Below are 19,373 nucleotides of genomic sequence, written 5' to 3' on the forward strand. Positions count from 1 at the left end.
AGACCTGTGGGGTTGATGCTGTCTAACAGCGCCCGCGCAGTGGCTACTGACGGGGGAGAACGGTCAACTAGGAGTGCTGCCTGAAAGCCAGCTTCAGCTAGAGAGAGAGCAACGGAGTGGGAAGTAAGGAGACTGCTAGAGAGCACCAGGCCCAACCGGGCGGCAGATCCCGAAGCGAAGATAGATCCAGATCTTCTGCTAAACCTGCCGGTGTGGGGCTCTCAAAGCCCACACCACAACACCACAAAAGCCGCAGCCACGTAACCGTAGTGAGGGCCCATAGGTCACAGGAGGCAAGCAGCTGGAGTGGCCTGGTCCGGGGAACAAGCAAACGGCAAACAAAAGGGGGAGAGAGGCTGCAGCATCTTCCCTGGGTGACCCCCATAGGGACTCAAAGTCGGGGTCACCCCAAACCACCAAGGGCTAAGGAAGGCGAGTCAGTAGTCACCCTCATAAAGTCAGCCGGAAGGATACCTGGTTCCCACCTGGTTCATCCCAGCTACGCCCGGGCTACTCACCCTGCCATCAAAAGTGAGTAAAGCCCTTGAAAGACAGTTCTGCCTGTGTGAGTCATTCTGCGACTTGTGGTACTACAAACCTACATCGGGCCCTGGGGCTTGCCTCACTCTCAGGAGGCTATTCCAACTAACTGCACATACCATCAGCCCCAGGCGACCCTCAACCTGCAGTGGCGGTCCCTACTGGCCGCAATACTGAGAGTGGCGTCACGACAAGAAGAAGATCTCCTACCTGTGACAAGATCCAGCTACGTGGAGTCCCTGAAGGTAATGCACCGACACAACACCTGTGGGGCTTCACATCTGGCGTCACGAACAGGATAAGGACTAGACCTGTTCAGACAGGTGACCATGTGCCTAGGCGGTCCGCTTGAAAAATTGGAAGCGCCGCCATATTGCCACCATGAAAAGCGCGCTGAAAAACAACAGCAGCCCGCGCTGGAAGAAGTTACCGCCCACGAAGAGGTGTGGCTACCCAGAGATCTCCTGCAGAGTTCTGACCTTGCCAGCTATGAGAGTGGAAGCGTCCAGAGACGGCGGGAAGGAAAGAGAGCCACAAGCCTGCTGCTGGGAGAGGAGCTGCTGAAAGAGGCAGAGCAGAAACTGAACAGCTTGCTATCAGAGGCAACGGCGAGTCCACAGCTGGAGAGTCGTGCAGAAGAGGGCGCAGAAGAAATGGCGTCTGACCGCAGAAATCCAGAACCGGGCTCCGCTGCCTGGTGGTATCGGGAGCTGGCCCAGTTCTGCGACCGACTGGAGAACCGGGTCGTGGAGCAGATTAGAGAAGAACGAATGGAACTGCTGGAGATGGCTGCCGCGGTTCGGGCCTATGAAAGGAGAGCCGCGCGCCGAGTGCCAGACAGGACGGCGATGACGCAGACCCCGATGCTGCCACCGGTGGGTGAGTCGAGTGATGCCCCGGCCAGCGCAAGTGCCCCGACCCCTGCTGCCACGCCCGCGGTCCCCGAAGAGGCGTCCGGTGCGGCGACGCTGAAGCAGGCCGCAGCCACGCCAGGTGCGGCCTTCCAAGCCCCAGCGGCCGCAGCGATGCCCTGCTCGGCCCACCAAGACCCGGTCCCTGCAGCAACGCCCAGTCCGGCCCGCAAAGAACCGGCTGCCACCGCGACCCTCATCCGCGCCGCAGGCGTAACGCTGACCCAGGCCGCCGCCCTGCTAGGCCCGGCCCGCCGAGACCCCACCGCCGCAGCAACGCTCGTCCGCGCCGCAAGTGAGGTGCTGAACCAGGCCGCAGCCACGCCAGGCGCGGCCCGCCAAGCCCAGACTGCTGCAGCGACGTCCAGCCCAGCTTGCACAGAGCCCCCTGCAACAGCGACACTGATCCAGGCCGCCGCCATGCCAGGCGCGGCCCGCCAAGACCAGGCCGCCGCCATCCAGGGCGCGGCCCGCCAAGACCAGGCCGCCGCCATCCAGGGCGCGGCCCGCCAAGACCAGGCCGCCGCCATGCCAGGCGCGGCCCGCCAAGAAGAGACTACCTCATTATTTACCCCGGCCTGCAAGGCCAGAGCAGACACCGCTCCCCAGTCCAAAGAGGTCCCTGCTAGGAAGACCCTGATAGGAGAGGACCCCGAATACTGGAAGCTGAAGGCTGACCTAGAGGCCCAGTTCCCACAAGAGATGGTGGATCGGTATCTGCTCCCTCCGCATACCCCCAAGGAGATTCAGGCAACCCCTGCAGCCGCGCCAGAGAGTCCACCGCCCAGACCAGCTGAGGACCACTCATCCCCAGCGCTGCCACAACCAGAGTGCAGCGAAGAACTAAGGGGGAGAGGAGGCCAGGAAGCTGAGAAGCTGACTCTGGAGCCACCAGCAGTGGATCTATACTCAGAGCCGGAGATGCTGCCGTATTCCCGCTGGGATGAAGAAGACCTGACACCGTCTGCTGACGAAGATCAGCCCAGAAACCTCACCTGGGGCCCTGCAGGCATTGAAGTACCAGCCCGGCAAAACCCAGCCCGCAAGACAAGGCGTCGCAATAGAACAACGCTGTCCCCTGCACCACAGTCTCCAGAGCAGAGAGAAGTCACAGCCAGAGACCTACAGGAGAAAAGGTTACTGAGAAGGTCCAGAGCCCAGGTCAGAGGACCCCTTTGCAGAGGAGTAGTGGAGGACTTTAACTTGAAAAGCGGATATGGCTTTATTGTAGCCCCTGGTATCAAAGAAGGGATATTTGTCAACAGAAGAGATGTGAGCGCTCATCTGCCTAGAGGACACCCTGGCAGAAACCTAAAGATGGGGGATTCAGTACAATTCACTATGCATGAAGGCGAAAGAGGACTGTACGCGCTTGACGTAGCACTATGCTCCAGCAAACCTTACAGCCACCCCATGCTACAAGAAAGAAAAGACAGAGATAAAGACACAGATGAAGATCAAGAAAGAAAAGACAAGGAACCTACAGATGAAACTACCTCAGACGACGACAAAGAGCAAGAAAGCAGCAGGTGCCGCAGCCCAACAGGCCCAAGCCCTGGTAAAGAGGAGTAAAGTAAAGTAAAGAAAGAAGTACAGAAGTTAAAGTTTTGAAAAAGTTTGTTTTGCAACGTTCTCAAGTTCAAGTATGTGCCCACAAAAACTATTGTGAGAAATAAACCTTAAGGCTATGAACTGGCTATAGCCACAAACTCTCGCGGTGTAAATAGTTACACCAGAGGGCACCACCGCCACCAGAGTCAGCCTGTTTAGGGGCTTGGCTCGTCTGCAACCAGGAGGAGCCCGTCCGTATATAGGGCCTTGGCTCACCTGCAACCAGAGAGCACGCCTGTTTATGGGGCCTTGGCTCACCACCACAAAGAGGGTACCTGGTCAGCACCAACTGTGGAGGCCGCCTCTGCATCCTGCCAGAAGAGGCTGAAGGCGCGGATCCACCAGGCCAGGTATACCCTGAAGACCACCAGCCCATGAAAGCCGCCTCTACATCCTGCCAGAAGTGGCTGAAGTCGCGGCCAACGTGAGAGGGTTTTGGGTGGGTTAACGGACTTGTGGGTGGAGGGTGGTGATGTATGGTACCTGGTGCTTTTAAAAATGTTTTACATGTTTTAATGTTTTATGCATTTTAAAATGTTGTCTTGCAGCCCGAGGACGTGCTGGTGATAACTAAGGGGGAATGTGGCGCCCCTGACCTGGTCAGGCACCACTGAGTACTGCACCCATGCTGGGGACAGTACAATACAGGTAATCCAGAAGGCTGACCGGGGTGTGGAACACAGGCGCATAGTGATCAGGTCTCACACATGTACCTTTGAGAGGACCCCTGGGGGTCCCAGGAGGGGGCAAAGCCTTGACCTTCACTGGAATAGTGGAGGGGGCCAAAAGCCTCCATCTCCTCTCAAGGGGTGTGGTGGAGAGTCTGGTTGCTAGGTGGCGTAGGCAAGAACAGGAGAGGAGGGGCAGTGAGTCAGTTAGAGCAGAGAACTCCAGAGGGCTCAGTGAGGAGCAGACCTGTGGGGTTGATGCTGTCTAACAGCGCCCGCGCAGTGGCTACTGACGGGGGAGAACGGTCAACTAGGAGTGCTGCCTGAAAGCCAGCTTCAGCTAGAGAGAGAGCAACGGAGTGGGAAGTAAGGAGACTGCTAGAGAGCACCAGGCCCAACCGGGCGGCAGATCCCGAAGCGAAGATAGATCCAGATCTTCTGCTAAACCTGCCGGTGTGGGGCTCTCAAAGCCCACACCACAACACCACAAAAGCCGCAGCCACGTAACCGTAGTGAGGGCCCATAGGTCACAGGAGGCAAGCAGCTGGAGTGGCCTGGTCCGGGGAACAAGCAAACGGCAAACAAAAGGGGGAGAGAGGCTGCAGCATCTTCCCTGGGTGACCCCCATAGGGACTCAAAGTCGGGGTCACCCCAAACCACCAAGGGCTAAGGAAGGCGAGTCAGTAGTCACCCTCATAAAGTCAGCCGGAAGGATACCTGGTTCCCACCTGGTTCATCCCAGCTACGCCCGGGCTACTCACCCTGCCATCAAAAGTGAGTAAAGCCCTTGAAAGACAGTTCTGCCTGTGTGAGTCATTCTGCGACTTGTGGTACTACAAACCTACATCGGGCCCTGGGGCTTGCCTCACTCTCAGGAGGCTATTCCAACTAACTGCACATACCATCAGCCCCAGGCGACCCTCAACCTGCAGTGGCGGTCCCTACTGGCCGCAATACTGAGAGTGGCGTCACGACAAGAAGAAGATCTCCTACCTGTGACAAGATCCAGCTACGTGGAGTCCCTGAAGGTAATGCACCGACACAACACCTGTGGGGCTTCACACTCTTCCAATAAAAAGCCCTGTTGCTTGCTCGCTACCTACCTTTTGAACTCCCTAGATACTACAGAAGAGACCTTTCTAAAAGAGCTCTTTGTCGATAGAGGGAAGGAGCTTAGCCGTGTTTTCCCAGGAACCATGGTCTCTTTTGCTGGCATCGCATGTTATGGGTGGAAAAGATTCCATGTTGGGTTTCAGCTGAGCTGCTCTCCCAACAAGTAAATCTCTGTTGCTCTCTGCCTTTGTTTTGACCTCCTCGGGTACAACGGAGGAAACCTTTCTAAAAGACCTGTTGTAGATGGACAGAAGGAGCATACCTGGGCTGTGTTGACCAGGAGGATGAACCATCCGATAGAATTCACAAAAAATTCCTTCGAGCCGGAATTGAACCAGCGACCTAAGGATTGCTGATTTACTGCTACAGTCCTCCGCTCTACCAGCTGAGCTATCGAAGGCATGTTTTGCTCATGCTTGAAAGCCTCCTAGTTTTAGCTGTTGGAGCCTTGAGCATGAGGTAAAAAGAAACTCTCTACCACCATGTGAAAAAAACAAAATCAGCTTTGGAGAATGCGGGCATCGATCCCGCTACCTCTCGCATGCTAAGCGAGCGCTCTACCACTTGAGCTAATCCCCCCTGGCATGGTAGACTTGCCTTTACTTTCTTCCCACACCCTGTGGTGGCTTTCACATAAAGTCAGGTGTGACGTTGCATTGTTACATGGCAACTGATTTCTGAAAAGTAGATCGCTTTTTTTTTTTTTTTAAGTGCGGATACCATTTTGCCATAGTAGAAGATCATCGGAGGAGTTTATAGGGTGACGGGGGGCTTATGAATACATGCACACCTCTTCCAAGCAAACCCTTTGCACATATGTGCAGAACTGAGTGGTAAGGCATGAAAAAAGCCTTAATAATTTGGAGAAGAAAGTTGCGACGCAGCAAATACGCATGCAGAGCCATTGGTCTTTTTGGCTGTGGGGCTGAAAAACACCCGGACTATAGGAAATGCTGTGACGTGGGGAATTCTTCTTTTTCCATCAGCATGCGATGAGCAGGGATTTGAGCCTTTGGTTTATATTTTTGATCAGAAACGCGTTTGTGTTGACAGAAGAGATTTGGCGACTTCTATGAAAATGATCTCATAGCAGAGGATGGTTTCGATCCATCGACCTCTGGGTTATGGGCCCAGCACGCTTCCGCTGCGCCACTCTGCTGCTGGATGCTGCTACCTTGAGGAGAATTGTACTTATCGACTGACTTTTGAAAAGTGACTAGAAGGGAGGGTGTCTATGGGATGGAATCCGACAGCAGGATCTTATTGTCGGCAACTTGAGCTCTACTGAGCACAGGCAATTGTCTCTTTGTTTTTGCTGATTTCTTTTTGTCATATTATGTTCAAAGGTTCCCCTGAGGAACCTGCGCCTGGCCGGGCTGGGAGTTCCCGTGGAAAGGCCAGACATCTGCGTCTCTGTGGCGCAATCGGTTAGCGCGTTCGGCTGTTAACCGAAAGGTTGGTGGTTCAAGCCCACCCAGGGACGTGGGCCACCTTTGCTTGAGTAGCATGCTACGGGGGAAGAAGATTCCACGTTTGTTTTCTTCTGCTCTTCCAATAAAAAGCCCTGTTGCTTGCTCGCTACCTACCTTTTGAACTCCCTAGATACTACAGAAGAGACCTTTCTAAAAGAGCTCTTTGTCGATAGAGGGAAGGAGCTTAGCCGTGTTTTCCCAGGAACCATGGTCTCTTTTGCTGGCATCGCATGTTATGGGTGGAAAAGATTCCATGTTGGGTTTCAGCTGAGCTGCTCTCCCAACAAGTAAATCTCTGTTGCTCTCTGCCTTTGTTTTGACCTCCTCGGGTACAACGGAGGAAACCTTTCTAAAAGACCTGTTGTAGATGGACAGAAGGAGCATACCTGGGCTGTGTTGACCAGGAGGATGAACCATCCGATAGAATTCACAAAAAACTCCTTCGAGCAGGAATTGAACCAGCGACCTAAGGATTGCTGATTTACTGCTACAGTCCTCCGCTCTACCAGCTGAGCTATCGAAGGCATGTTTTGCTCATGCTTGAAAGCCTCCTAGTTTTAGCTGTTGGAGCCTTGAGCATGAGGTAAAAAGAAACTCTCTACCACCATGTGAAAAAAACAAAATCAGCTTTGGAGAATGCGGGCATCGATCCCGCTACCTCTCGCATGCTAAGCGAGCGCTCTACCACTTGAGCTAATCCCCCCTGGCATGGTAGACTTGCCTTTACTTTCTTCCCACACCCTGTGGTGGCTTTCACATAAAGTCAGGTGTGACGTTGCATTGTTACATGGCAACTGATTTCTGAAAAGTAGATCGCTTTTTTTTTTTTTTTAAGTGCGGATACCATTTTGCCATAGTAGAAGATCATCGGAGGAGTTTATAGGGTGACGGGGGGCTTATGAATACATGCACACCTCTTCCAAGCAAACCCTTTGCACATATGTGCAGAACTGAGTGGTAAGGCATGAAAAAAGCCTTAATAATTTGGAGAAGAAAGTTGCGACGCAGCAAATACGCATGCAGAGCCATTGGTCTTTTTGGCTGTGGGGCTGAAAAACACCCGGACTATAGGAAATGCTGTGACGTGGGGAATTCTTCTTTTTCCATCAGCATGCGATGAGCAGGGATTTGAGCCTTTGGTTTATATTTTTGATCAGAAACGCGTTTGTGTTGACAGAAGAGATTTGGCGACTTCTATGAAAATGATCTCATAGCAGAGGATGGTTTCGATCCATCGACCTCTGGGTTATGGGCCCAGCACGCTTCCGCTGCGCCACTCTGCTGTTGGATGCTGCTACCTTGAGGAGAATTGTACTTATCGACTGACTTTTGAAAAGTGACTAGAAGGGAGGGTGTCTATGGGATGGAATCCGACAGCAGGATCTTATTGTCGGCAACTTGAGCTCTACTGAGCACAGGCAATTGTCTCTTTGTTTTTGCTGATTTCTTTTTGTCATATTATGTTCAAAGGTTCCCCTGAGGAACCTGCGCCTGGCCGGGCTGGGAGTTCCCGTGGAAAGGCCAGACATCTGCGTCTCTGTGGCGCAATCGGTTAGCGCGTTCGGCTGTTAACCGAAAGGTTGGTGGTTCAAGCCCACCCAGGGACGTGGGCCACTTTTGCTTGAGTAGCATGCTACGGGGGAAGAAGATTCCACGTTTGTTTTCTTCTGCTCTTCCAATAAAAAGCCCTGTTGCTTGCTCGCTACCTACCTTTTGAACTCCCTAGATACTACAGAAGAGACCTTTCTAAAAGAGCTCTTTGTCGATAGAGGGAAGGAGCTTAGCCGTGTTTTCCCAGGAACCATGGTCTCTTTTGCTGGCATCGCATGTTATGGGTGGAAAAGATTCCATGTTGGGTTTCAGCTGAGCTGCTCTCCCAACAAGTAAATCTCTGTTGCTCTCTGCCTTTGTTTTGACCTCCTCGGGTACAACGGAGGAAACCTTTCTAAAAGACCTGTTGTAGATGGACAGAAGGAGCATACCTGGGCTGTGTTGACCAGGAGGATGAACCATCCGATAGAATTCACAAAAAATTCCTTCGAGCCGGAATTGAACCAGCGACCTAAGGATTGCTGATTTACTGCTACAGTCCTCCGCTCTACCAGCTGAGCTATCGAAGGCATGTTTTGCTCATGCTTGAAAGCCTCCTAGTTTTAGCTGTTGGAGCCTTGAGCATGAGGTAAAAAGAAACTCTCTACCACCATGTGAAAAAAACAAAATCAGCTTTGGAGAATGCGGGCATCGATCCCGCTACCTCTCGCATGCTAAGCGAGCGCTCTACCACTTGAGCTAATCCCCCCTGGCATGGTAGACTTGCCTTTACTTTCTTCCCACACCCTGTGGTGGCTTTCACATAAAGTCAGGTGTGACGTTGCATTGTTACATGGCAACTGATTTCTGAAAAGTAGATCGCTTTTTTTTTTTTTTTAAGTGCGGATACCATTTTGCCATAGTAGAAGATCATCGGAGGAGTTTATAGGGTGACGGGGGGCTTATGAATACATGCACACCTCTTCCAAGCAAACCCTTTGCACATATGTGCAGAACTGAGTGGTAAGGCATGAAAAAAGCCTTAATAATTTGGAGAAGAAAGTTGCGACGCAGCAAATACGCATGCAGAGCCATTGGTCTTTTTGGCTGTGGGGCTGAAAAACACCCGGACTATAGGAAATGCTGTGACGTGGGGAATTCTTCTTTTTCCATCAGCATGCGATGAGCAGGGATTTGAGCCTTTGGTTTATATTTTTGATCAGAAACGCGTTTGTGTTGACAGAAGAGATTTGGCGACTTCTATGAAAATGATCTCATAGCATAGGATGGTTTCGATCCATCGACCTCTGGGTTATGGGCCCAGCACGCTTCCGCTGCGCCACTCTGCTGCTGGATGCTGCTACCTTGAGGAGAATTGTACTTATCGACTGACTTTTGAAAAGTGACTAGAAGGGAGGGTGTCTATGGGATGGAATCCGACAGCAGGATCTTATTGTCGGCAACTTGAGCTCTACTGAGCACAGGCAATTGTCTCTTTGTTTTTGCTGATTTCTTTTTGTCATATTATGTTCAAAGGTTCCCCTGAGGAACCTGCGCCTGGCCGGGCTGGGAGTTCCCGTGGAAAGGCCAGACATCTGCGTCTCTGTGGCGCAATCGGTTAGCGCGTTCGGCTGTTAACCGAAAGGTTGGTGGTTCAAGCCCACCCAGGGACGTGGGCCACCTTTGCTTGAGTAGCATGCTACGGGGGAAGAAGATTCCACGTTTGTTTTCTTCTGCTCTTCCAATAAAAAGCCCTGTTGCTTGCTCGCTACCTACCTTTTGAACTCCCTAGATACTACAGAAGAGACCTTTCTAAAAGAGCTCTTTGTCGATAGAGGGAAGGAGCTTAGCCGTGTTTTCCCAGGAACCATGGTCTCTTTTGCTGGCATCGCATGTTATGGGTGGAAAAGATTCCATGTTGGGTTTCAGCTGAGCTGCTCTCCCAACAAGTAAATCTCTGTTGCTCTCTGCCTTTGTTTTGACCTCCTCGGGTACAACGGAGGAAACCTTTCTAAAAGACCTGTTGTAGATGGACAGAAGGAGCATACCTGGGCTGTGTTGACCAGGAGGATGAACCATCCGATAGAATTCACAAAAAATTCCTTCGAGCAGGAATTGAACCAGCGACCTAAGGATTGCTGATTTACTGCTACAGTCCTCCGCTCTACCAGCTGAGCTATCGAAGGCATGTTTTGCTCATGCTTGAAAGCCTCCTAGTTTTAGCTGTTGGAGCCTTGAGCATGAGGTAAAAAGAAACTCTCTACCACCATGTGAAAAAAACAAAATCAGCTTTGGAGAATGCGGGCATCGATCCCGCTACCTCTCGCATGCTAAGCGAGCGCTCTACCACTTGAGCTAATCCCCCCTGGCATGGTAGACTTGCCTTTACTTTCTTCCCACACCCTGTGGTGGCTTTCACATAAAGTCAGGTGTGACGTTGCATTGTTACATGGCAACTGATTTCTGAAAAGTAGATCGCTTTTTTTTTTTTTTAAGTGCGGATACCATTTTGCCATAGTAGAAGATCATCGGAGGAGTTTATAGGGTGACGGGGGGCTTATGAATACATGCACACCTCTTCCAAGCAAACCCTTTGCACATATGTGCAGAACTGAGTGGTAAGGCATGAAAAAAGCCTTAATAATTTGGAGAAGAAAGTTGCGACGCAGCAAATACGCATGCAGAGCCATTGGTCTTTTTGGCTGTGGGGCTGAAAAACACCCGGACTATAGGAAATGCTGTGACGTGGGGAATTCTTCTTTTTCCATCAGCATGCGATGAGCAGGGATTTGAGCCTTTGGTTTATATTTTTGATCAGAAACGCGTTTGTGTTGACAGAAGAGATTTGGCGACTTCTATGAAAATGATCTCATAGCAGAGGATGGTTTCGATCCATCGACCTCTGGGTTATGGGCCCAGCACGCTTCCGCTGCGCCACTCTGCTGCTGGATGCTGCTACCTTGAGGAGAATTGTACTTATCGACTGACTTTTGAAAAGTGACTAGAAGGGAGGGTGTCTATGGGATGGAATCCGACAGCAGGATCTTATTGTCGGCAACTTGAGCTCTACTGAGCACAGGCAATTGTCTCTTTGTTTTTGCTGATTTCTTTTTGTCATATTATGTTCAAAGGTTCCCCTGAGGAACCTGCGCCTGGCCGGGCTGGGAGTTCCCGTGGAAAGGCCAGACATCTGCGTCTCTGTGGCGCAATCGGTTAGCGCGTTCGGCTGTTAACCGAAAGGTTGGTGGTTCAAGCCCACCCAGGGACGTGGGCCACTTTTGCTTGAGTAGCATGCTACGGGGGAAGAAGATTCCACGTTTGTTTTCTTCTGCTCTTCCAATAAAAAGCCCTGTTGCTTGCTCGCTACCTACCTTTTGAACTCCCTAGATACTACAGAAGAGACCTTTCTAAAAGAGCTCTTTGTCGATAGAGGGAAGGAGCTTAGCCGTGTTTTCTCAGGAACCATGGTCTCTTTTGCTGGCATCGCATGTTATGGGTGGAAAAGATTCCATGTTGGGTTTCAGCTGAGCTGCTCTCCCAACAAGTAAATCTCTGTTGCTCTCTGCCTTTGTTTTGACCTCCTCGGGTACAACGGAGGAAACCTTTCTAAAAGACCTGTTGTAGATGGACAGAAGGAGCATACCTGGGCTGTGTTGACCAGGAGGATGAACCATCCGATAGAATTCACAAAAAATTCCTTCGAGCCGGAATTGAACCAGCGACCTAAGGATTGCTGATTTACTGCTACAGTCCTCCGCTCTACCAGCTGAGCTATCGAAGGCATGTTTTGCTCATGCTTGAAAGCCTCCTAGTTTTAGCTGTTGGAGCCTTGAGCATGAGGTAAAAAGAAACTCTCTACCACCATGTGAAAAAAACAAAATCAGCTTTGGAGAATGCGGGCATCGATCCCACTACCTCTCGCATGCTAAGCGAGCGCTCTACCACTTGAGCTAATCCCCCCTGGCATGGTAGACTTGCCTTTACTTTCTTCCCACACCCTGTGGTGGCTTTCACATAAAGTCAGGTGTGACGTTGCATTGTTACATGGCAACTGATTTCTGAAAAGTAGATCGCTTTTTTTTTTTTTTTAAGTGCGGATACCATTTTGCCATAGTAGAAGATCATCGGAGGAGTTTATAGGGTGACGGGGGGCTTATGAATACATGCACACCTCTTCCAAGCAAACCCTTTGCACATATGTGCAGAACTGAGTGGTAAGGCATGAAAAAAGCCTTAATAATTTGGAGAAGAAAGTTGCGACGCAGCAAATACGCATGCAGAGCCATTGGTCTTTTTGGCTGTGGGGCTGAAAAACACCCGGACTATAGGAAATGCTGTGACGTGGGGAATTCTTCTTTTTCCATCAGCATGCGATGAGCAGGGATTTGAGCCTTTGGTTTATATTTTTGATCAGAAACGCGTTTGTGTTGACAGAAGAGATTTGGCGACTTCTATGAAAATGATCTCATAGCAGAGGATGGTTTCGATCCATCGACCTCTGGGTTATGGGCCCAGCACGCGTCCGCTGCGCCACTCTGCTGCTGGATGCTGCTACCTTGAGGAGAATTGTACTTATCGACTGACTTTTGAAAAGTGACTAGAAGGGAGGGTGTCTATGGGATGGAATCCGACAGCAGGATCTTATTGTCGGCAACTTGAGCTCTACTGAGCACAGGCAATTGTCTCTTTGTTTTTGCTGATTTCTTTTTGTCATATTATGTTCAAAGGTTCCCCTGAGGAACCTGCGCCTGGCCGGGCTGGGAGTTCCCGTGGAAAGGCCAGACATCTGCGTCTCTGTGGCGCAATCGGTTAGCGCGTTCGGCTGTTAACCGAAAGGTTGGTGGTTCAAGCCCACCCAGGGACGTGGGCCACTTTTGCTTGAGTAGCATGCTACGGGGGAAGAAGATTCCACGTTTGTTTTCTTCTGCTCTTCCAATAAAAAGTACTGTTGCTTGCTCGCTACCTACCTTTTGAACTCCCTAGATACTACAGAAGAGACCTTTCTAAAAGAGCTCTTTGTCGATAGAGGGAAGGAGCTTAGCCGTGTTTTCCCAGGAACCATGGTCTCTTTTGCTGGCATCGCATGTTATGGGTGGAAAAGATTCCATGTTGGGTTTCAGCTGAGCTGCTCTCCCAACAAGTAAATCTCTGTTGCTCTCTGCCTTTGTTTTGACCTCCTCGGGTACAACGGAGGAAACCTTTCTAAAAGACCTGTTGTAGATGGACAGAAGGAGCATACCTGGGCTGTGTTGACCAGGAGGATGAACCATCCGATAGAATTCACAAAAAATTCCTTCGAGCCGGAATTGAACCAGCGACCTAAGGATTGCTGATTTACTGCTACAGTCCTCCGCTCTACCAGCTGAGCTATCGAAGGCATGTTTTGCTCATGCTTGAAAGCCTCCTAGTTTTAGCTGTTGGAGCCTTGAGCATGAGGTAAAAAGAAACTCTCTACCACCATGTGAAAAAAACAAAATCAGCTTTGGAGAATGCGGGCATCGATCCCGCTACCTCTCGCATGCTAAGCGAGCGCTCTACCACTTGAGCTAATCCCCCCTGGCATGGTAGACTTGCCTTTACTTTCTTCCCACACCCTGTGGTGGCTTTCACATAAAGTCAGGTGTGACGTTGCATTGTTACATGGCAACTGATTTCTGAAAAGTAGATCGCTTTTTTTTTTTTTTTAAGTGCGGATACCATTTTGCCATAGTAGAAGATCATCGGAGGAGTTTATAGGGTGACGGGGGGCTTATGAATACATGCACACCTCTTCCAAGCAAACCCTTTGCACATATGTGCAGAACTGAGTGGTAAGGCATGAAAAAAGCCTTAATAATTTGGAGAAGAAAGTTGCGACGCAGCAAATACGCATGCAGAGCCATTGGTCTTTTTGGCTGTGGGGCTGAAAAACACCCGGACTATAGGAAATGCTGTGACGTGGGGAATTCTTCTTTTTCCATCAGCATGCGATGAGCAGGGATTTGAGCCTTTGGTTTATATTTTTGATCAGAAACGCGTTTGTGTTGACAGAAGAGATTTGGCGACTTCTATGAAAATGATCTCATAGCAGAGGATGGTTTCGATCCATCGACCTCTGGGTTATGGGCCCAGCACGCTTCCGCTGCGCCACTCTGCTGCTGGATGCTGCTACCTTGAGGAGAATTGTACTTATCGACTGACTTTTGAAAAGTGACTAGAAGGGAGGGTGTCTATGGGATGGAATCCGACAGCAGGATCTTATTGTCGGCAACTTGAGCTCTACTGAGCACAGGCAATTGTCTCTTTGTTTTTGCTGATTTCTTTTTGTCATATTATGTTCAAAGGTTCCCCTGAGGAACCTGCGCCTGGCCGGGCTGGGAGTTCCCGTGGAAAGGCCAGACATCTGCGTCTCTGTGGCGCAATCGGTTAGCGCGTTCGGCTGTTAACCGAAAGGTTGGTGGTTCAAGCCCACCCAGGGACGTGGGCCACTTTTGCTTGAGTAGCATGCTACGGGGGAAGAAGATTCCACGTTTGTTTTCTTCTGCTCTTCCAATAAAAAGCCCTGTTGCTTGCTCGCTACCTACCTTTTGAACTCCCTAGATACTACAGAAGAGACCTTTCTAAAAGAGCTCTTTGTCGATAGAGGGAAGGAGCTTAGCCGTGTTTTCCCAGGAACCATGGTCTCTTTTGCTGGCATCGCATGTTATGGGTGGAAAAGATTCCATGTTGGGTTTCAGCTGAGCTGCTCTCCCAACAAGTAAATCTCTGTTGCTCTCTGCCTTTGTTTTGACCTCCTCGGGTACAACGGAGATAACCTTTCTAAAAGACCTGTTGTAGATGGACAGAAGGAGCATACCTGGGCTGTGTTGACCAGGAGGATGAACCATCCGATAGAATTCACAAAAAATTCCTTCGAGCCGGAATTGAACCAGCGACCTAAGGATTGCTGATTTACTGCTACAGTCCTCCGCTCTACCAGCTGAGCTATCGAAGGCATGTTTTGCTCATGCTTGAAAGCCTCCTAGTTTTAGCTGTTGGAGCCTTGAGCATGAGGTAAAAAGAAACTCTCTACCACCATGTGAAAAAAACAAAATCAGCTTTGGAGAATGCGGGCATCGATCCCGCTACCTCTCGCATGCTAAGCGAGCGCTCTACCACTTGAGCTAATCCCCCCTGGCATGGTAGACTTGCCTTTACTTTCTTCCCACACCCTGTGGTGGCTTTCACATAAAGTCAGGTGTGACGTTGCATTGTTACATGGCAACTGATTTCTGAAAAGTAGATCGCTTTTTTTTTTTTTTTAAGTGCGGATACCATTTTGCCATAGTAGAAGATCATCGGAGGAGTTTATAGGGTGACGGGGGGCTTATGAATACATGCACACCTCTTCCAAGCAAACCCTTTGCACATATGTGCAGAACTGAGTGGTAAGGCATGAAAAAAGCCTTAATAATTTGGAGAAGAAAGTTGCGACGCAGCAAATACGCATGCAGAGCCATTGGTCTTTTTGGCTGTGGGGCTGAAAAACACCCGGACTATAGGAAATGCTGTGACGTGGGGAATTCTTCTTTTTCCATCAGCATGCGATGAGCAGGGATTTGAGCCTTTGGTTTATATTTTTGATCAGAAACGCGTTTGTGTTGACAGAAGAGATTTGGCGACTTCTATGAAAATGATCTCATAGCAGAGGATGGTTTCGATCCATCGACCTCTGGGTTATGGGCCCAGCACGCTTCCGCTGCGCCACTCTGCTGCTGGATGCTGCTACCTTGAGGAGAATTGTACTTATCGACTGACTTTTGAAAAGTGACTAGAAGGGAGGGTGTCTATGGGATGGAATCCGACAGCAGGATCTTATTGTCGGCAACTTGAGCTCTACTGAGCACAGGCAATTGTCTCTTTGTTTTTGCTGATTTCTTTTTGTCATATTATGTTCAAAGGTTCCCCTGAGGAACCTGCGCCTGGCCGGGCTGGGAGTTCCCGTGGAAAGGCCAGACATCTGCGTCTCTGTGGCGCAATCGGTTAGCGCGTTCGGCTGTTAACCGAAAGGTTGGTGGTTCAAGCCCACCCAGGGACGTGGGCCACTTTTGCTTGAGTAGCATGCTACGGGGGAAGAAGATTCCACGTTTGTTTTCTTCTGCTCTTCCAATAAAAAGCCCTGTTGCTTGCTCGCTACCTACCTTTTGAACTCCCTAGATACTACAGAAGAGACCTTTCTAAAAGAGCTCTTTGTCGATAGAGGGAAGGAGCTTAGCCGTGTTTTCCCAGGAACCATGGTCTCTTTTGCTGGCATCGCATGTTATGGGTGGAAAAGATTCCATGTTGGGTTTCAGCTGAGCTGCTCTCCCAACAAGTAAATCTCTGTTGCTCTCTGCCTTTGTTTTGACCTCCTCGGGTACAACGGAGGAAACCTTTCTAAAAGACCTGTTGTAGATGGACAGAAGGAGCATACCTGGGCTGTGTTGACCAGGAGGATGAACCATCCGATAGAATTCACAAAAAATTCCTTCGAGCCGGAATTGAACCAGCGACCTAAGGATTACTGATTTACTGCTACAGTCCTCCGCTCTACCAGCTGAGCTATCGAAGGCATGTTTTGCTCATGCTTGAAAGCCTCCTAGTTTTAGCTGTTGGAGCCTTGAGCATGAGGTAAAAAGAAACTCTCTACCACCATGTGAAAAAAACAAAATCAGCTTTGGAGAATGCGGGCATCGATCCCGCTACCTCTCGCATGCTAAGCGAGCGCTCTACCACTTGAGCTAATCCCCCCTGGCATGGTAGACTTGCCTTTACTTTCTTCCCACACCCTGTGGTGGCTTTCACATAAAGTCAGGTGTGACGTTGCATTGTTACATGGCAACTGATTTCTAAAAGTAGATCGCTTTTTTTTTTTTTTTAAGTGCGGATACCATTTTGCCATAGTAGAAGATCATCGGAGGAGTTTATAGGGTGACGGGGGGCTTATGAATACATGCACACCTCTTCCAAGCAAACCCTTTGCACATATGTGCAGAACTGAGTGGTAAGGCATGAAAAAAGCCTTAATAATTTGGAGAAGAAAGTTGCGACGCAGCAAATGCGCATGCAGAGCCATTGGTCTTTTTGGCTGTGGGGCTGAAAAACACCCGGGCTATAGGAAATGCTGTGACGTGGGGAATTCTTCTTTTTCCATCAGCATGTGATGAGCAGGGATTTGGGCCTTTGGTTTATATTTTTGATCAGAAACGCGTTTGTGTTGACAGAAGAGATTTGGCGACTTCTATGAAAATGATCTCATAGCAGAGGATGGTTTCGATCCATCGACCTCTGGGTTATGGGCCCAGCACGCTTCCGCTGCGCCACTCTGCTGCTGGATGCTGCTACCTTGAGGAGAATTGTACTTATCGACTGACTTTTGAAAAGTGACTAGAAGGGAGGGTGTCTATGGGATGGAATCCGACAGCAGGATCTTATTGTCGGCAACTTGAGCTCTACTGAGCACCGGCAATTGTCTCTTTGTTTTTGCTGATTTCTTTTTGTCATATTATGTTCAAAGGTTCCCCTGAGGAACCTGCGCCTGGCCTGGCTGGGAGTTCCCGTGGAAAGGCCAGACATCTGCGTCTCTGTGGCGCAATCGGTTAGCGCGTTCGGCTGTTAACCGAAAGGTTGGTGGTTCAAGCCCACCCAGGGACGTGGGCCACTTTTGCTTGAGTAGCATGCTACGGGGGAAGAAGATTCCACGTTGGCTTTCATCTGCTCTTCCAATAAAAAGCCCTTTTGCTTGCTCGCTACCTACCTTTTGAACTCCCTAGATACTACAGAAGAGACCTTTCTAAAAGAGCTCTTTGTCGATAGAGGGAAGGAGCTTAGCCGTGTTTTCCCAGGAACCATGGTCTCTTTTGCTGGCATCGCATGTTATGGGTGGAAAAGATTCCATGTTGGGTTTCAGCTGAGCTGCTCTCCCAACAAGTAAATCTCTGTTGCTCTCTGCCTTTGTTTTGACCTCCTCGGGTACAACGGAGGAAACCTTTCTAAAAGACCTGTTGTAGATGGACAGAAGGAGCATACCTGGGCTGTGTTGACCAGGAGGATGAACCATCCGATAGAATTCACAAAAAATTCCTTCGAGCCGGAATTGAACCAGCGACCTAAGGATTGCTGATTTACTGCTACAGTCCTCCGCTCTACCAGCTGAGCAATCGAAGGCATGTTTTGCTCATGCTTGAAAGCCTCCTAGTTTTAGCTGTTGGAGCCTTGAGCATGAGGTAAAAAGAAACTCTCTACTACCATGTGAAAAAAAAAAATCAGCTTTGGAGAATGCGGGCATCGATCCCGCTACCTCTCGCATGCTAAGCGAGCGCTCTACCACTTGAGCTAATCCCCCCTGGCATGGTAGACTTGCCTTTACTTTCTTCCCACACCCTGTGGTGGCTTTCACATAAAGTCAGGTGTGACGTTGCATTGTTACATGGCAACTGATTTCTAAAAGTAGATCGCTTTTTTTTTTTTTTTAAGTGCGGATACCATTTTGCCATAGTAGAAGATCATCGGAGGAGTTTATAGGGTGACGGGGGGCTTATGAATACATGCACACCTCTTCCAAGCAAACCCTTTGCAGATATGTGCAGAACTGAGTGGTAAGGCATGAAAAAAGCCTTAATAATTTGGAGAAGAAAGTTGCGACGCAGCAAATACGCATGCAGAGCCATTGGTCTTTTTGGCTGTGGGGCTGAAAAACACCCGGGCTATAGGAAATGCTGTGACGTGGGGAATTCTTCTTTTTCCATCAGCATGTGATGAGCAGGGATTTGGGCCTTTGGTTTATATTTTTGATCAGAAACGCGTTTGTGTTGACAGAAGAGATTTGGCGACTTCTATGAAAATGATCTCATAGCAGAGGATGGTTTCGATCCATCGACCTCTGGGTTATGGGCCCAGCACGCTTCCGCTGCGCCACTCTGCTGCTGGATGCTGCTACCTTGAGGAGAATTGTACTTATCGACTGACTTTTGAAAAGTGACTAGAAGGGAGGGTGTCTATGGGATGGAATCCGACAGCAGGATCTTATTGTCGGCAACTTGAGCTCTACTGAGCACCGGCAATTGTCTCTTTGTTTTTGCTGATTTCTTTTTGTCATATTATGTTCAAAGGTTCCCCTGAGGAACCTGCGCCTGGCCTGGCTGGGAGTTCCCGTGGAAAGGCCAGACATCTGCGTCTCTGTGGCGCAATCGGTTAGCGCGTTCGGCTGTTAACCGAAAGGTTGGTGGTTCAAGCCCACCCAGGGACGTGGGCCACTTTTGCTTGAGTAGCATGCTACGGGGGAAGAAGATTCCACGTTGGCTTTCATCTGCTCTTCCAATAAAAAGCCCTGTTGCTTGCTCGCTACCTACCTTTTGAACTCCCTAGATACTACAGAAGAGACCTTTCTAAAAGAGCTCTTTGTCGATAGAGGGAAGGAGCTTAGCCGTGTTTTCCCAGGAACCATGGTCTCTTTTGCTGGCATCGCATGTTATGGGTGGAAAAGATTCCATGTTGGGTTTCAGCTGAGCTGCTCTCCCAACAAGTAAATC

The 19,373-nt window shown here is 49.8% G+C and overlaps 17 non-coding genes across 17 annotated transcripts; all 17 read right to left on the reverse strand.

The window, feature by feature from the left end:
* Positions 1-5,157: 5,157 nt before the first annotated feature.
* On the reverse strand, positions 5,158-5,243 carry TRNAY-GUA (transfer RNA tyrosine (anticodon GUA)). The gene is given in 2 exon segments: positions 5,158-5,193; positions 5,207-5,243. It is a non-coding gene; the product is annotated as a tRNA-Tyr (tRNA).
* Positions 5,244-5,349: 106 nt separating this feature from the next.
* Positions 5,350-5,422, reverse strand: TRNAA-AGC (transfer RNA alanine (anticodon AGC)). The gene has a single exon. It is a non-coding gene; the product is annotated as a tRNA-Ala (tRNA).
* A 1,331-nt stretch (positions 5,423-6,753) lies between these two features.
* TRNAY-GUA (transfer RNA tyrosine (anticodon GUA)) lies at positions 6,754-6,839 on the reverse strand. Its single transcript is given in 2 exon segments — positions 6,754-6,789; positions 6,803-6,839. It is a non-coding gene; the product is annotated as a tRNA-Tyr (tRNA).
* A 106-nt stretch (positions 6,840-6,945) lies between these two features.
* Positions 6,946-7,018, reverse strand: TRNAA-AGC (transfer RNA alanine (anticodon AGC)). Its single transcript has one exon. It is a non-coding gene; the product is annotated as a tRNA-Ala (tRNA).
* Positions 7,019-8,349: 1,331 nt separating this feature from the next.
* On the reverse strand, positions 8,350-8,435 carry TRNAY-GUA (transfer RNA tyrosine (anticodon GUA)). Its single transcript is given in 2 exon segments — positions 8,350-8,385; positions 8,399-8,435. It is a non-coding gene; the product is annotated as a tRNA-Tyr (tRNA).
* A 106-nt stretch (positions 8,436-8,541) lies between these two features.
* Positions 8,542-8,614, reverse strand: TRNAA-AGC (transfer RNA alanine (anticodon AGC)). Its single transcript has one exon. It is a non-coding gene; the product is annotated as a tRNA-Ala (tRNA).
* A 1,331-nt stretch (positions 8,615-9,945) lies between these two features.
* Positions 9,946-10,031, reverse strand: TRNAY-GUA (transfer RNA tyrosine (anticodon GUA)). Its single transcript is given in 2 exon segments — positions 9,946-9,981; positions 9,995-10,031. It is a non-coding gene; the product is annotated as a tRNA-Tyr (tRNA).
* Positions 10,032-10,137: 106 nt separating this feature from the next.
* TRNAA-AGC (transfer RNA alanine (anticodon AGC)) lies at positions 10,138-10,210 on the reverse strand. The gene has a single exon. It is a non-coding gene; the product is annotated as a tRNA-Ala (tRNA).
* Positions 10,211-11,540: 1,330 nt separating this feature from the next.
* TRNAY-GUA (transfer RNA tyrosine (anticodon GUA)) lies at positions 11,541-11,626 on the reverse strand. Its single transcript is given in 2 exon segments — positions 11,541-11,576; positions 11,590-11,626. It is a non-coding gene; the product is annotated as a tRNA-Tyr (tRNA).
* A 106-nt stretch (positions 11,627-11,732) lies between these two features.
* TRNAA-AGC (transfer RNA alanine (anticodon AGC)) lies at positions 11,733-11,805 on the reverse strand. Its single transcript has one exon. It is a non-coding gene; the product is annotated as a tRNA-Ala (tRNA).
* Positions 11,806-13,136: 1,331 nt separating this feature from the next.
* On the reverse strand, positions 13,137-13,222 carry TRNAY-GUA (transfer RNA tyrosine (anticodon GUA)). The gene is given in 2 exon segments: positions 13,137-13,172; positions 13,186-13,222. It is a non-coding gene; the product is annotated as a tRNA-Tyr (tRNA).
* Positions 13,223-13,328: 106 nt separating this feature from the next.
* TRNAA-AGC (transfer RNA alanine (anticodon AGC)) lies at positions 13,329-13,401 on the reverse strand. The gene has a single exon. It is a non-coding gene; the product is annotated as a tRNA-Ala (tRNA).
* A 1,331-nt stretch (positions 13,402-14,732) lies between these two features.
* On the reverse strand, positions 14,733-14,818 carry TRNAY-GUA (transfer RNA tyrosine (anticodon GUA)). The gene is given in 2 exon segments: positions 14,733-14,768; positions 14,782-14,818. It is a non-coding gene; the product is annotated as a tRNA-Tyr (tRNA).
* A 106-nt stretch (positions 14,819-14,924) lies between these two features.
* TRNAA-AGC (transfer RNA alanine (anticodon AGC)) lies at positions 14,925-14,997 on the reverse strand. The gene has a single exon. It is a non-coding gene; the product is annotated as a tRNA-Ala (tRNA).
* A 1,331-nt stretch (positions 14,998-16,328) lies between these two features.
* Positions 16,329-16,414, reverse strand: TRNAY-GUA (transfer RNA tyrosine (anticodon GUA)). Its single transcript is given in 2 exon segments — positions 16,329-16,364; positions 16,378-16,414. It is a non-coding gene; the product is annotated as a tRNA-Tyr (tRNA).
* Positions 16,415-16,520: 106 nt separating this feature from the next.
* TRNAA-AGC (transfer RNA alanine (anticodon AGC)) lies at positions 16,521-16,593 on the reverse strand. Its single transcript has one exon. It is a non-coding gene; the product is annotated as a tRNA-Ala (tRNA).
* A 1,521-nt stretch (positions 16,594-18,114) lies between these two features.
* TRNAA-AGC (transfer RNA alanine (anticodon AGC)) lies at positions 18,115-18,187 on the reverse strand. The gene has a single exon. It is a non-coding gene; the product is annotated as a tRNA-Ala (tRNA).
* Between the last annotated feature and the right edge of the window lie 1,186 nt (positions 18,188-19,373).

The sequence above is a fragment of the Anomaloglossus baeobatrachus genome, chromosome 3 (genome assembly GCF_048569485.1).
Source record: "Anomaloglossus baeobatrachus isolate aAnoBae1 chromosome 3, aAnoBae1.hap1, whole genome shotgun sequence".
Taxonomy (NCBI): Eukaryota; Metazoa; Chordata; class Amphibia; order Anura; family Aromobatidae; genus Anomaloglossus; species Anomaloglossus baeobatrachus.